Below are 15,521 nucleotides of genomic sequence, written 5' to 3' on the forward strand. Positions count from 1 at the left end.
GAGGGGAGAGGCTAAGAGGAGAGAAGAGCTGTCTCCAACGGCATCTCCTTGCAACATGGCCCACGTTGAGGAAGGGAAACAGCACTTGAGTTCCTCTGTAGTCCCCCGTCTCGGCAAAGACCGGATTCACTCTGCTCTGCCAAAGGGGATTTTCAAATCCTCGGCACCAACACCGTGGAGGCAGCTCTGAAAAATCTCTGGTGGTGGGTGGATAAAAAGGGCACTGGTGGAGATGAGACAGAAAGAAGAGAGGGAGGAATCTTAGAGGAAGACGAACCTTCTTAATAGGTTTTATTGATTTAACCCAAAGAGAGAACAGTAGGGGGAAATTCATGCCATTTAAATGCAAACCAGCAATAAAAATAATCATTAGAGTCATAATCTCAATCTGTTAGCATTTGATGTAGAAATGAGCTTAATGGGAAATATTTTCCATGTAAACTATTTGCATTTACTTAGTACGAATGAGCCTCTTAAATATAATTCAATCATTACCACGGACTTTTTTTTAAGGGGTTGTTTTCAGTCCTCAGTTCTTCAAAGTGCCTGGTGGTTTCACAGCCCTCATTGAGCCTGACTTGGAGAAACTGCTGGCCCACCCACCCCAGCTGTGAGCCAATGTCCATATCCCTGTGGATGTTCCCGTTTCCATACTGGAAATACACGTGGATTTGGATGGCGATTAGAAACCATCGTTCCTCACCCAAATGGTGCTGAGATTTTGTAAATGGCCAGGGAAGCTGCATTGCTCAGTCAGATTTTGGGATCTTCGATTGAGGAAAAGTGACTTGAGAGCATGTTTCCAAACCCTTCATCTTCCAGAAGAAATGGGAATCACCTGACAATCATTCTTGGCTTTTCCTCTTGTAAAAGAGGAGGAAAATGTGGGGGTTTTCCTTCATGGAGCAGGGCTGGCGGTGAAGATGCCCAGCCCGGGCGGGATGCCCTTCCCTGGCGCGGGAGGGGAAACAGGATGTGTCCGCCTGCATCTCAGAAGGAGCTTTTCTGGCCGGTGCCTTGTCCCCAAGATCAGCCCCTGCGGGGACACGGTGCTGCCCACGTGCAGGTGCTCAGGGGAGGTCACCGTCCCTGTGACTCCCACGCCACACACATCTCAGATGCAAAGAAAGAAATAAATACCCTCTTCTGCCTGGGAACACCTTTTAATCTTCTTGCTAGATTTTCATACGCTAGTCCGGAGTCTCAGCTGGGCCCGCCATGATCTCATTTAGCATCCCATCCACAGGGCTCTGCTAAACCAAGGCTGCTATTTTATGCCACATGCTGGTAGGGGCTGGGGCCGCTCTCATTCATGGCATCGGGGGGGTCCCCACCAGCCCACAGCAGCCCACACCCTGCCCTAGAGAGGAGAACATCCCATGGAGGTGGCCACCTGGACTAGCATCCCCAGTGTTGGGAAGCTCCCAAGCCTCTTGCAGACCTGCTGGTGGCAGGACAATTGCAGGTGACAGCGAAGTGGCTCTCCAGGAGCCAGGCAGCTGTCAGGGTCCCTTTGGCCAGGGGCCGAAGCCACCGCAGCTTCTTGAGTGGGTCTGGCCCTGCGTCCACAGCCTGGGGAGCTGATGCAGCCCCCGATGCTCATTGCCAGGTCTCTAAACGCACACCGGACCTCACACCGCGTGGGTAATTCCAGCTCCCAAGGGGGTTATTAAAATCCATTCAAAGCTAATGTCAGCCATTTCGGTGTTAATGTCAGTGGCTGAGAGGCACAGCAGGAGCAGGGAGAGAAGGACTTTGATTTCCCCACTTTAATTTCCGAGCAGGGTGAGCGGTGGGAGACAGGGAGCGGCGGCGGGTGGGAGCGGGTGACGCCGCATCTCACACCACAGACGGGTGGGATTCGCAGTTTAATCCCATCAGCCAAACATTTCACTCCGTGTTTTACTTGACAGCATCTATCCTTTGCCGGCCGTTTCAGAGGCACGTTACCTGCCAGGATCCCAGCAGGTGAGTCCTGAGCCCTCAGCTCCAGCGCGGCGGCTGGAAAGGGGCTGACGGTGCCCCGGGCTCCATCAGGTCTGGCAGGTGGGATCGGGCATCGCACCCAGGCACTTCCCATCGGGTGCATCTGAGGTTTAAAACCTCTTCTCCCAAGTTCAGCCCTGGGGCTGTACGGACTCGCAGACCCCCACAGCCGCTGGAGGTGAAAGCGGAGCTGGAATTTGCTCACGTTGGTCAGGTGAGTCCGAACCAGCCCCTGGATTTTGAAAAAAAGCCGGGTAATTTCAGGATGTGGCTACCATCATGCAGGCTAAGATAAGAGTAATCGGAGCTTCGGGCCGTAAGCCGATTCCTTGGGAGTCTCAGGAAGGAATTAGCCCCGTCTCCTCCGCCCCGTGCTGCCCAGACGCGCTTGCACACATGGGCGCACACCTGGTGGGAGGCTGCACCATGGGGACACACGCGTTCCGGCACTTGCTGGGTGACAAGGACCCTGTGCAGGCAGTGGAAAAGTCCCACGGGCAGAAGGAGGGGCCCGGAGAGAAGCGAAAATCTGCTCTGACCACGGTCTGTGGGGCAGATATTGCCCTACCTCCTTGCACAGGCACGGGGGTTCTGGGACCCCGGGGTGCCATGCTGCTCGCTCTCCATCCCCAGGAGGTCCCTGCCCTGTTTCTCGCCTGGTTTCGGCACGTCTTTGCAGCAGGGATTCCTCCATGTTTGCTGAGAAATGCATTGCAGTCTCTTAACAGCTCATCCTGGCTGGAAGCTTTTCCTCGTATGTAAATACTACGTGTATAACAGTGGCCTCATTTCATGCTATGGAAGTGCAGCAGAGGCAGCTAAATGTTTAAGCCATGAAGATGGCTTAAAAGATCCAAATTTAACATTTGGTTATGTAGTCTGAAGATTTCATTGAGTTTTTAGGTCGGAAAACACTGTAACTGCACTCTGACCTCCCGGACAGTGAATTTTTCCCAGGGATTTAAAGCAAGTCTGACCATTAAGCTCCATCCTTCTGACAGACAGAAAGTAGCCTGGTTCATAAGCAAGAACGGAGGCTGCTGGAGGCAGATTGATCACAAGTCACCCAAATACCAAAGACTGAAATGTTGACCAGCATCTCTGAAGGGTAGCAGGTCCTGGCCGACAATACTGCCACAAACCGGGTTATTTTGCTTTAGTTTGTCTGATTTGTGAAATGAAGGTAACAAGCGGTTCTGAGGTGAAAGCTAGTATTCCGTTTTCAGAATATTGCTGTTTTCAGAAAACTGCTGTTTTTCACCTAGAAAAGTGCTCCTATTCAAAAACCAACAGTATTAGAGAAAAGCGAAACTCTAGCGGTTGGCAGCGGTCGGCCAGATGGGTTGATGAGGTGGTTTAGGATGACAGGACCGCCGAGGAGATGCGTGGCACCGGCAGCCCCAAGTCCCATGCCACGTCCCTGCCCTCCTGCCCCGGCACTGGGGTGGCCGGGGGAGAGGGGCCGGGGAGGTGGGAAGGAGCCGCGTCTCCCCGCGGCCGGCATCTCGTGCCACGTGGCAGGTTACCAAGCAGCTGAGAGCGGGCAGTGATTTCTTTTGCCAGTTTTCTAATTTATCTAATGGGCAGGAAAATAAATCAAGCTGACAGTCACCCAGGTGGTTTTGAACCTCAGCTCCTCGCGGTCCCCTTGTTCTTCCAGCCCATTTTATAACAGGGTTACAACCCGAGGACATGGCAGTAACTCCTGCTACAACCTTTTCTTTACTAACGTCACTTAGCAGATGGAGCCATTTAGAGGTGCTCACGTTTAAATGAGTGGCTTGCCCTGAAAGGGACAGAGCCGGGGCTGCTGGCAAGGTTTTTGGGATCGTTAGCCTAGAAAATGCTTAGCAGGGGAAGCAGTTGGCAGGCAGATTTCACGGACATGGCGCCGTTGTCCTCTGCCAGCAAAATTACGAGGCTGAAATCCTGGAGCTGGATGGGCCCAAACTGTTCACAGCAAACAATTTAATTGATGAATGAAGTGAATTGCCCAGGAGATGATTTCCAGTCATCTGCTCATTGCATAGAGCCGCTTGGAGAAGGGTCCATGCAGTTGGGTGTTGCCGGCTACCTGCCCACATCAGGGATGGGCTGGTGGGGCTCCCCATCATGTGGACCTTCACCAGAGGCATCTGGTCCCCGAATGAGCCATCCAGTGCTGCCAGCACGGCTACCTTTGCCAATCCAAAGATGTTATGCTTCCCTGCAAACGTTACTGCCTTCGTGGCTAGACCAGTGATGGGATGGTGCAGAAGATCTCAGCATTGGCTGTTTTGCAAGGGAGCCTACACGACATAAAGAAGAATGGCGCCAAACTAAACAGCAACACCTACTTTTCAGTTTCTGCAAAAAATTCAGTGGCAATCTCAGAGGACTCTCCTCTCCAGCTCCCTGACCACCCCCTCCCCCGCCCAGTGCTGTACAGGCTACCTTCATAAGCTCCTTTCATTCGGTCTGCAAAGTAAATTAGCTCTCCAGCTCTTCCAAGGAGAATAGCCATGAAAATGTACACTGAGATGAATGCTTGCAACCCTTGAAAACACCTCTTGCTTGTGAAAAGGCTTCTGAGAAATGAACAGAAGGGACAATAATTACCAAAGAAGGGGGAAACATTGTTCGTGCTGTCTGGGCAGCATCTGACCCAGCCCTTGTAGAGGCTGGGGAGAAGGAGGAGGAAGGAGGCAGGGAGCCGAGGCATTAATGGCAATCATTGTTCTGCGGGGAGCAATATCTCATAGTGTCCACAGAGACCAATCCCACATTATTCAGACTAACAGTTCTCAAAACAAACTCTTATTCTGCTCCTTTGTGGCAAGCATGAAGCTTTCTCTGCAAGTCCCATTTTACATCTCTGGTAGCTCAGTGCTGGATGGTATAACATTCAATTGTGAAAACCCTGCAGGAGCCTTTGATGCAGGCATCTTCAAGACAGGGCTTATCAGCTCAAATAACACAACCGTCTTTTATACTTTGCGTCCCAAGCCTGCTGTTTTGGCACTTATATTTCTAATTCATTGCCTGGCTCTGGGTCTGGATCCATCAGGACAGGCAACGCTGTCTATCTGCCTGCATTGCTGAGATATTTGTGTCTGCCTGGAGGGACCCGAGCACCTAAGCTCTGCTTATCTTCAATGATGCTTACATTCCTAATTGGTTAAAAGTCACTTTGGAAAGGGGGTCTTAAGAGCTATAGACTTGTAGATGCTTTCAAAATGAGTACCCCCAGGCCAGGCTGTCCATCTTTCCTCCCTCCCGTCAGGGACTGTCTCCTCTTGGTCCCATCTGGCCTTCAGAGATGCCCACGCTTCTCCAACACCATTGTTCCTCCCTTCCAGACCAGCTCCAGCCCGCGGACCTGCACACCTTTCACCAGCACTACATTTTCTTCAAAAAAAGGACAAATGAGGTGGAAGAAAAAAAGGTGAAACCGTGATAATAGCTGTGGGAAAGGGCCACTGCTATAGACTTGACAATGCTGGAAATGGAGGCTCTCAGAAAAGTTTTTCTCCAAAAATTACTCTTTTCAATCTCAACAGCACACTGAAGAGAAGTTTAAGCACACTTTTAAACACCTTTTGTACTCAAATTCCAAATTCACTTGTCTACCCAAGTAATAACAGAAATAATCTTTTTTTATCCAGCTACACATTTTGCTATAGAAATTTGTTTCCATTAAACTATTCCCTTTTGTCCTCTTAAAAAGCACATTTTAAATAATAACAGTGTAAAAAAAAAATTATACACTACCCAAAAAACTCAACGCTGTTGACTGTGCACTTTTATACAAAAGTTATCTCTTTCTTTCGAAGGATTGATGAAAACCCTTTTCATAATGTCAAGGTGGAGAAGAGAAAGACGGAGAAAATTCCTGAGTGCCCAGCACAGCTAGTCATTTCAAACAGGAAACACATGGAAAACTCCAGTCTTAGAAAACCAAATTACAGCACCAACATGAGCCTGATGTTCTCTTTCTGCTTTGTGAAACACAATTTTGTAGAAGTCGGGATGGAGGCACACATTGCACTTTTCATCTGGGGGAAAAAAGATGCACTTTTTCCATATTCCTTAAATCTTAACAGGAGAATGTGAACTGAGTCTTGAAAAATAAAAATAAGAATTACAACCATGATAACTTTCACTGCTACCACACTTTCAGGAGTGCAGCAGCCGCAGCTCAGCCATTCGGGGTTTCCCCACGAAGGTCCATGCTTGGCCAGCACTCAGAGAAGAGGCCCACCAGAAATCACCCCAAGAACAGCAACGTGAGGAAGACAACCCTGGATCACTGTCCATGACTGCACCAGCCTGTTCCCCCTCGGAAATGAATGCCATGAGGATCCCCTTCGTGATCCACTCCTGGGGAGGATTTCCAGGTTCTTGAACCCTCTCCAGAGAGACTTGCTCCATCTATGTGACCGCTCTTGGCTCTCTCCCATGGCCAGCTGTCTCACACCAGCTACTTCTCGCACTCCGGAGATGCAATTGAAAAGGTCACCCCTTACCTTTGCGTCCGTGTGTCGCTGCTGGTTCCTGCTACAGTCATGAACGTCTCCTAGTTGTTGTCTGCAGGGGCTGGGAGGCACGCAGACACAGCATTCGGCATCCCACACGATGGTCACCAAGCCCAGTATTTGAACTGCAAGCAAGAAAAAGAAAACATAAGAGGGAGTTTCATCAGGGGGTATCAACGACGGACTGATGGCTTGGTTAACACACAGCCATCCCAGGGACAGCACAGCTACTTGGGTCATGGATCAGACACAGACTCGGAGTCTGGAGGTCAACGGGAAGAGGACCAAGGGGAAGTGCGAAATGAGATCATCTGCTCAACACGGTAACTCAAAGGGAAAAGAAATCCACCCGCCAGTGGAGGAGGGACTGTAAGAAACACTGGAAGGGGACCTGGGACTGAAGTAAGAAGAACGGGACAAATGCCAGACGGGGAATGAAAGAGATGCAGGAAAGATGGATAGCTCTGGGCACGCACAGGGCAGACGGTACAAGACGGACATCAAAGCAGAGCTCCTGCAGGAGTGAGGAGCCACTGCCACCACCAGCACCAGCCACCCAGCAGGGACAGATTTTAATAAGCTTAATAATCCTCCTTACACCTGGGGATTGGTCGTGCAAATGTGTTTTTAAATCTTAATTGTGATTTTATTGTCCTCGTTGGTCCCTTCCAACCCCTCCTCTGTTCTTCTTTTAGTTGTGGATGCCTGGCTGGCCAGGGCTCTCTGCGCTCACCACTGCTGTCAAGCTCCTGCTCACCTGCGATGCGAGACAACCCATATAGCAAGAAGAAGTGACACTAATCGTAGCACTACTCATCTTCGTGATATTCAATGTCTTGTTTTATTATTATCAACATAATAACAATAATAGCGATATTAGTGACAACCATTTTATTATTCCTCCTGTTAGTAATATTCAGACATGACCATGAGTATTTCAGAAAGACAACGCAAATCCAGTGCAACATCCAGGAGAACAGGGCAGTTAATTAAACGTCAGAGTGATGGACAGAGCTGGGACAAGCCTGGAACAATATGAGAGAGCTGGACAACCTCTGACAAGCGCAGGGAGATAGATGGATCTGGGACACGTCCCAGACCTCTCCTCCGGTGGAGGCAGAACCCTCCTACCTACACGCATCTTTAAACACAATATTGCTCCCTGCTCTGTCGCGGTTTCTTTGACTTACGCAGGTGAGGAGATTTTCCGGAGGAAGCTGCCTTCCCAGCCGTGTCACTGATGCAGTCTGATCTGGTGACATTTTATCACCTCCAAATAGTGCAAAGAAAACAAAGAGCCCCATTGAAAACAACAGCATCTTAAACGTGGATTTCAACCAGCGTGTGTGTGAACTCACAGCAGGTAGGATTTTTTTTTTTTTTTTTGCAAAAGCTTTCTTCTCCTTTTCGCAAACTAGGCATTTGTGAGAGAGGACGGGGAGAGAGAATGGCAGCCGGAGGGCATTGCAAAACTCCAAGAATAAATATTACACAAAAAAAGCGAGCGCGTGACAGATACCGGGCAATCTGTAAGTCATCAGGAGAGCGGAGAGCATAATAGACTAATCAATCAGGTAGACAAGGGTGACAAGTGTCACCAGGAGGCAATAGGTAGTTGGAGGTCAGTTATAAAACATAATCTCTAAATTGGAAGGAGAAGGACAGTAGCACAAGAACAATGACAGGTATTTGAATGCAGGTAGGCGAGTGTTGGATGGGTGATTTCCAGGAGAGTGAATGTCAGATGAGAATATTATGGGGGTAAGAAAAAATAACCCAGTATTTTAGAGACGGGCACAGATTCTGTGAAGTGAAAGGCTGATCTGGCGAGACTTTAAAGTGTAGCTCCATTTCAGAAAACGCTGTTGAAAGACAGACGGTGGGGCTCCCTGTTGCTTGTTCCTCTGGGTTTACAGACAAAGTTTGTCAGATTAGAAGCAAAAAAAAAGTGATGCTTTTTCTAAGCCTAAGTCCTGCAAATACCACCTGGGATCTGAAAGCCAAGCCAGATTCTTTCTAGCTTGTGCTTTCTCATCAGTGATTCTGGCATGCGTAATCTCTAATCTAGTTAGCCAAGATGCAGGGAAGTTGCACGCTGCCATGCATGAGAAGATGGGGGTTCTGCAGGTGAATTTAATTATTCCTTCTAGGGAGAAAGTGGGAGTCAATAAAGCACAACTCACTCTCCATTAGCTATCTGGGCTGCACAGTGACGACAAGAATCTAGGCAGCATCATTTACTTCTCTTGCTAAGCTAAGCGGGTAGAGTACCAATACACCCAAGGAAAAGCCTGACTTAACATGAAGTCGTTTCTACCGACGCTTTTCTGACCTTAACTGCATACTACAAAGGCGTCACGCAGTCCTTCTAACAACAGCTAGACCCAAGCAATTAGAGCTGAATGAACAATTCGTAATGAATAATCTGTTTGGCAAACTTCACCTCGTTTTATGCTCACAAAGTGCTCAGGCGCAGATTGCAAAGTTCTCACATTTCTTTGTTAATGGAATTAACTTGCCATTTTTCCCCCCTAAGCAAATAGCAGTGTAACAGTTCATTGAAATCAATCTATATTCCAAAGGTAGGCTGCACTCATGGCTTACGCTGGCCACGTGGTGCTGTCTGTTTCTCCCATTGGGTGAGGGACCGGAGCGGCTCCAAGAACTGCAAATCAGGACTGTTACCTCCCTCTTCTGAAATTCCCTTTTGCCAAACCTGTCAGCGTTACAGCACATTCACTGGCCCAAATACCAGCCATGGATACAGGTAATGCGGGAACAGAGACAGCTAAGGTCCCTCTACAGCTGATGGAGAGGGCCAGGTATCTTCAGAGGCCGCTGGAGAGGTGGACACCAATGGCACGTTGGAGAAGCTGGAGACCTTAAGGTGAAGAACGTGACTCCCTTAAACCACGTGCTTAACTCTCCATGCCCAGCGCTGGCCAAGGCGGGCCAGATCCTGCAGAGGAAGGGGCACTGGTTTGTAGCCCGGGAGGTGGCACGCTGCTGGCAGGAGGCTGGACCAAGGGCCAGCAGCTGACCCACCTGGCTGCTAATGAAGCCGAGAACAATGTGTGCTCTAACGGACTGAGACACGCAGGGAGATAAGAGACCGCGGGGCAATACATCAGGGTTTCAAAGCAGAGCATATTAGGAGATCAATGGGACAGATATTAGACCGAAGGAGCAAGCACCGGAGAGACAGGAGCAATTCTGTTCCTCCTCCTTCCCCCTGTTGCTAAGGAATTTTTTTTTTCCCATTTAATAACATCCTCATTGTTTTTAAATGAGCAGCAAAGCCAGTGGGTTCCACGTGGCATTAGCAATGTGTTTGTGAAAGGGAAAGCGACTGGCTCCTAGCAGGATTTGATAAAAGCCTCTCCAAGCTCCGAGTGATTTACAGCTCGGGAAAACAAACACGGACTGATACAAATGCAGAGAGAGGCAAAGACGGCACCAACATCCAGGTACACTCAATTACCAATTCATCAGCCCAAGTGAACTTGAAGGGCTTTTCAAACTCTACACAGCTCTAAATTAAAGGAAATCTTTAGATGGATAGCATTCTGCAACAGGGGGAGAAGACGACTAATTTGTTGATCTTCAGCTCGGGAGTCCTCGCCTTTCGTGGGCGAAGGGCCACGGGTGAGGGGGGCAGGAGGCAGCTCCCGCTCCCCACGTGAGACCGGGCAAAGGACCAAACATCAGGATGCTTTTCGCTTGCTGCTGCAAAGCCGCCGGCGCACACCTCTCCTTCCCTCCCTCCTTCCTCACTGTGCTGTGCCCCAGTCCCCAAACAGCCTTTTTTTTTCCTGTTTCTACTAGAAACTCTGCTTTCTCCTGCCCTGGAGGTATTTATGGCAAAGCTGTGAAAATAACCGATTTTTTGGATCATTGGCTGAACTGAAAAAAATGGAGGAAAAAAAATCACTGCACAGTGACCCCAAATTGGAATTGCCCAGTCTCTCCACGGTAAAATATATATAGAAAAAAAAATATATATCTATGGTCAACCGATTGTTTAATTCAATCTGAAACTAACTCATGGGAAATGTCATTTTTCCCTCCATCCCCTGCCTAGAAACCCATTTTTTTCACAAGAAGAGATGATTTACAGCTTCCCAGCTCCACGCTCCAGCGGCACTGACACCGACGTGGTGTTTGATATCTTCCCCCGTTGCATGAAGCTTCTCAGAGCGGTGGGGGACGAGGCCCTTCAGTGCTATTGTGAGAAAAACTGGGAGGCAGCTGGGGGTAGCGACAACATCGCAGGAACAGAGGGAGTCCGGCTGCTGGGAGACTGCGGGAAACTCTTTGTTAATTGTTCATGCGGAAACTGTTTTCATTTCGGTGTCTAATTGATATCTTGGGGAAACAGCATCTTTGGAGAAGACAGCACATCCTCCCCAGACGCCGCCTGTGCGTGCCCAGGAGAGGTGCCCCACGCCGACGGAGCGACTTGCTGCCCCCAAAACTGCAGTGCTGCCCCGGTCCCCTCACCCCACATCCTCACCCTGTGGGTTGGGAGAGCCCAAGGAGCGTGAGAGCCCTGGGGCGGCTGGAAGGACGGGTGCTGAGCTCAGCCGCATCTCAAACCTTTGGCAGAGAGGAGACTTTGGAGAGTTTTGCACCGAGATGCCCGTTCATCAGCAAGGAGAGCTGCGTCAGCCACCGGTCTCTACTCGGGGGTAGGGACTGCCGCATCCCTATGGGAGCTGCCAGCAGCATCCCTCCTCCTGCCAGAAGGAGCATCCAGCCCTTAATTTCCCACTGGATGTCAGCCCTCCTCCCTCCGCTTTCCTTAGGCCTCCTCCAAAGACAGCAGCCATCGCTCACACACACAGCTCCAAGGCTGGCTCGGAACTATTTAAAAGCACAGCAGGTATTTTAATTATTCACATCAAGTGCGCCGCGCTTGCTAACAACTCTCTGAAGCTGTCATAGCCAACGCGGGGCGGAGAAAAGCCCTGCCAGGCAAAGCTTGGGTCTGCAAAACAGCCACGGTCAAGTGTTGTCACCGAGGGCAGCAGTGGCATGGGGACACTTGGGTGAGGATCAGAGCTGCCTGGTCCCATGGACACCCACTTGTCCACCCAACCCATCATCCAAGGGCAGCAGTGGCATGGGGGCACTTGGGTGAGAAGCAGAGCTGGCCGGTCCCATGCACACCCACTTGTCCACCCAACCCATCATCCAACCTCCTGCCCAGCCCACCCTGTGGCCACCATCGTGGCACCTCGCATGCTCCAGGCCTGGAGTATCTGCCAAATGTTGTGCTGTTGCTGCGAGTGCTGTGCCCCATGCTGTTAGATTAGCTCTCATGATATTTTAAGGGTGCTGGAATTACCAAGACGCAAGGAAATCGAGGGGTACTTATACAGCACAGCTGGGCGGCTTCAGATGAAGACAATAGCGGGGATGGCATGCTTCCTCCCTGCCTTGAGCTGCTCCCAGGGTTATATGAAAAGAGCTGCTTTGGAAATCAATCCCTGCAGCAACGTCTCTACTTGCTTCTTCCTTTCTGGTACCATCAAAAATATTTGCTGTGAGAGCATCCACTCTTCTGACCCACATCCCACTTTGGGGCCCTCGCACTGGGGGCTCCAGGCAGAACGAGCTCATCTTTTGCAAGAGGAAATAGGTACAGAAAGAAGGATGGTGTCCCACTTTCATGGCTGGAAGAAAACCAGCTTGTGTTAAAGGGAGCCAGCCTTGCACCAGGCTCACAGTGGCTCTTCTCAGCTCTGGAGCACAGGTACAGGGCAGACATGGGCATCCCACCTGCAGAAGGCTCAGGGCTGTGGGGTCCTTCATGTTGCATCTCAGTTAAATCTGAGCTTTTCTCAGACCTCAGGATTTCTGTCTGAGGTTGTTCCTTTCCCTGGAAGGTTGCTCTCGATTATTTCTCTTATTTCTGATAATTATTCTTCCTGCTTTTGCTCACCATTGCCTCAGTGTAATTTTGGAGGATTTCCAAGAATATTCAGGATCTGCTTTCCCCCGCCTCTACGCAAGCAAGAACTTCATCATGGGTAACCCTGAGCTTCAGGGCCCTTCTCCAGCAGTGACACCCCATAGGCAAAGCCTGCTAGCAGACAGCGCCCCAAGAAAGCACGTCCCCTGGTTGCAGAGGTGGGGTCTTCAAGCCTCCTGGGCCATGAGAGCCAGCCCCTCTTTTTAATCTATGTGTTTTTTAATGCTAATTTCCACCACATGCCCAATTCGAAGCTCTAATAATGAACAACTGCTTTCTTCCTTTCCTTCTGATTTCATATTCATGAGTCAGGGTTTCCTGGCACTAAACGTAAATGCTAAACGGAAATCGCTGCACAGTGACATGTCTGTGTAGCTTCACTGTCCATTTATTTGCCTTTTCAAAGAGCTGCTGTGTTAAGCAAACATCTCTGCCTGGATCCTATCTGGAGGAGTTTGTCTGGTACGGCATGGTGCCTGCCGGGGTGGGGGAAGCGACTCCGTGTGATGGTGTCTCACTGCTCTGTTTTTGCTTCAGGGTATTTCTTGTACAATAGTTCGAGCTCGGTGAATACCTCAACCTTTTCTTGAGTATTTGCTTGAATCTTGGCAGGCTGCGTTCAGAGCTGACACGGCGAGGACTGAAGGAGGGAACTCCCGGAGAGAAACACATCCATCGCTTCGGCTCGGACTGCACCGAGGGCTCCGGCAGGCAGCAGTGGGCAGATGTCTTGGCAGGGGAGGCAAGGAGACACCTGTAACATCACTGGGCAAATTATTTTTTCTGGCAACTAGAAAATTCACATACACATGCCAAAAAAACCCCATCCAAAGTTACTGCCCTCTCCCAAAAGAGACACAAAAGGCATCTTGAAAAAAGGAATGTTTTCAGTAAGGCATAACGGTTAAAATGTTTCAGTATTTTCCTTGAATACTAAGCTTCCATATTGAGTTGAATTTTTTAAAAAGAGAAGGGCAAAAAATAATCTCAAAGCAAAAATCAAAGGACTTAAATCTTCATGTATTTCAAGGCAAACCAAGATGTTCTCTGCAGAACTACCAAAGGTGAGTAGTCTCTTCTCCTTCTAACTTGCCTGGGACGGAAGCTTTAGACATACAGACTGTCCCCCCTCCAACAGTCCACCCTGCCTGCGGAGCAACACGGCTGCCCACCTCTGTTGGTGAACCACGTTGTCCCACTGGAGACATCATCGTCCTCACCTATCTGCTCTGCAACCAAACAGGAACCGATATCACCACCCTGGGAGGAAGGCCATCCACCTGGGACAGCAGTTGGGCTGTGCTTGCCTCCGATCGCTGTCCGGTCTCTTCATGGAAACACCAGCTGCAGGTGGCTCTGCTCTAAGACGTGGGCTGGAAAGGGGAGCGGCCGATGTTCAAGTGCCCCAGGCTGCTTTGCTGGTCTTTGCTCCTGCAACACTCGTCTCCATGGGGCGAGGTGGGCAGTTCGCAACTGCAACAGTGGATCCGGCAGCTCTTTGCCCGTGCAATGTGAGAGGTTTTAGCTCCTCTCATTTGTTTCTACTGCAGCCTCCTTCTCTGGGTCTCCATGGATGCACTGCAACTCCTTATGGTCTTGTTACTCTGTCACCTTCTCCCTTTCCTTCTGCAGTCATCCCTTGCCTTTCCCTGTCTGCCTTTCCCCAAATGCTTTAACAAATGAGCTCATAGGAAAGCAAGGATGAGAGATGAATTTCAGACCATGAGAAATGAACTCACAAATGTGTTTGCAACCAACCAGCTGAAGAGTTGTGGTCTTGCTCATGGAGGACAAGCTCTGTGGCATATGTTCAATCAAAGTAACCAATGGGGACCACATTTTGAATATTATCTACATGGAACAGACTCCTTGTGAGGAAATTATGCAGCAATATTTAATGGTGGCAATGATTCAGCAAGTAACAGAAAGAAATATTCCTCAAACCATCATCAACTTCTCATGGATAATTCCCAGATGGGACTGAGGGTAAGAACCCTTTCATTAAAAAGCTATTCAGTTATGGTAAAACTGCCATATGTGTCTCACTGAGACAGAAGAAGTCTGATTGTCAAAAGTGACTTCAGCTTGAAAGCTGCAGGGAAATCAGAAAGCTACTTCGCATTTGAACAGGGGTTTTGAAATCTGTCTTTAGGGACCTGAAAGCATAGCTAGATCTCACACAGCTGAAGGTGTCTTAAAGCTGGATGTCTAGGTTAAGGTAATTGTCTAGACTTCTTTTATCATCAGTGAACAGAGAGATGCGCACCAACCCCCAGAGAATGATTCATTCTTCCTGTCTTAGACATCTATTTTTGGATGGGATGAATTACATTCTGGAGGTGTTGAACTTTCTCCACCAACGGTGGAGGAGTCTAGATGATGAACTTAGCCTAAACACTTAACCTTTATATTGCTAAAATAGGCAGTGCTCAACTGGTGAGAGCAACCCAAGTGGTGAAAATACAGTGTCATACAAATGGTAGGGTGGGAGCCCTTGGACAACACCTACAGTGAGAAGACACAAGAGAAGCAGTGCTCTCCAAAGGCAGGAGATGGATGAGGACAAATCCTCTCTCCTCCTCATAGGCTCACACGGTGGCGATCTCAATCTTTAACGGAGACATAAGGGCATTCTGGTGCCGGATCATCTCATCTAATTCATTTATGTCACGCAAAAGGCACAGGTTACATCCAACCCCTTCCAAAGCGTGGCCTGAAAGTTGTAATTTTGCAATCCTGAGAGGAAAGCAGGGACCGGCCTCTCAATTGAGCGTAGCCTTTCAAAAAGATCAAGACATTTACTGATCTTGGGCTTTCCTGAGATTAACGACCCCAATCATCCAAAAATCAATTATTTAGTTCTGAAAAATCAGCTGTATTCTTGTACCCATCTTCCCAGTTTTGAGCAGCCACGTCTTGCAATTTTAAGGGTTTGGTTGCCACCTTGAGAGCTATTCTGTATACGAAAGGCTCTATGTCTCGGTTTTGCCACCAGTGCTAATGACCGACACTGCAAAAATAATCCCACTGTCTTCTAGGGGGCTTCT

At 49.2% G+C, this 15,521-nt stretch overlaps 1 protein-coding gene across 5 annotated transcripts in view; it reads right to left on the minus strand.

The window, feature by feature from the left end:
- The window catches only part of ELFN1 (extracellular leucine rich repeat and fibronectin type III domain containing 1), a 111,805-nt gene that overhangs the window by 43,089 nt on the left and 53,195 nt on the right, over positions 1–15,521 (minus strand). For all 5 annotated transcript variants that reach the window (XM_063344862.1, XM_063344859.1, XM_063344865.1 and 2 more), the window contains exon 3: positions 6,492–6,625. The gene's annotated coding sequence lies outside the window, so the exon portion shown is untranslated. The remainder of the gene's footprint in view (positions 1–6,491; positions 6,626–15,521) is intronic.

Source organism: Chroicocephalus ridibundus, chromosome 8, assembly GCF_963924245.1.
Source record: "Chroicocephalus ridibundus chromosome 8, bChrRid1.1, whole genome shotgun sequence".
In the NCBI taxonomy this organism is placed as follows: Eukaryota; Metazoa; Chordata; class Aves; order Charadriiformes; family Laridae; genus Chroicocephalus; species Chroicocephalus ridibundus.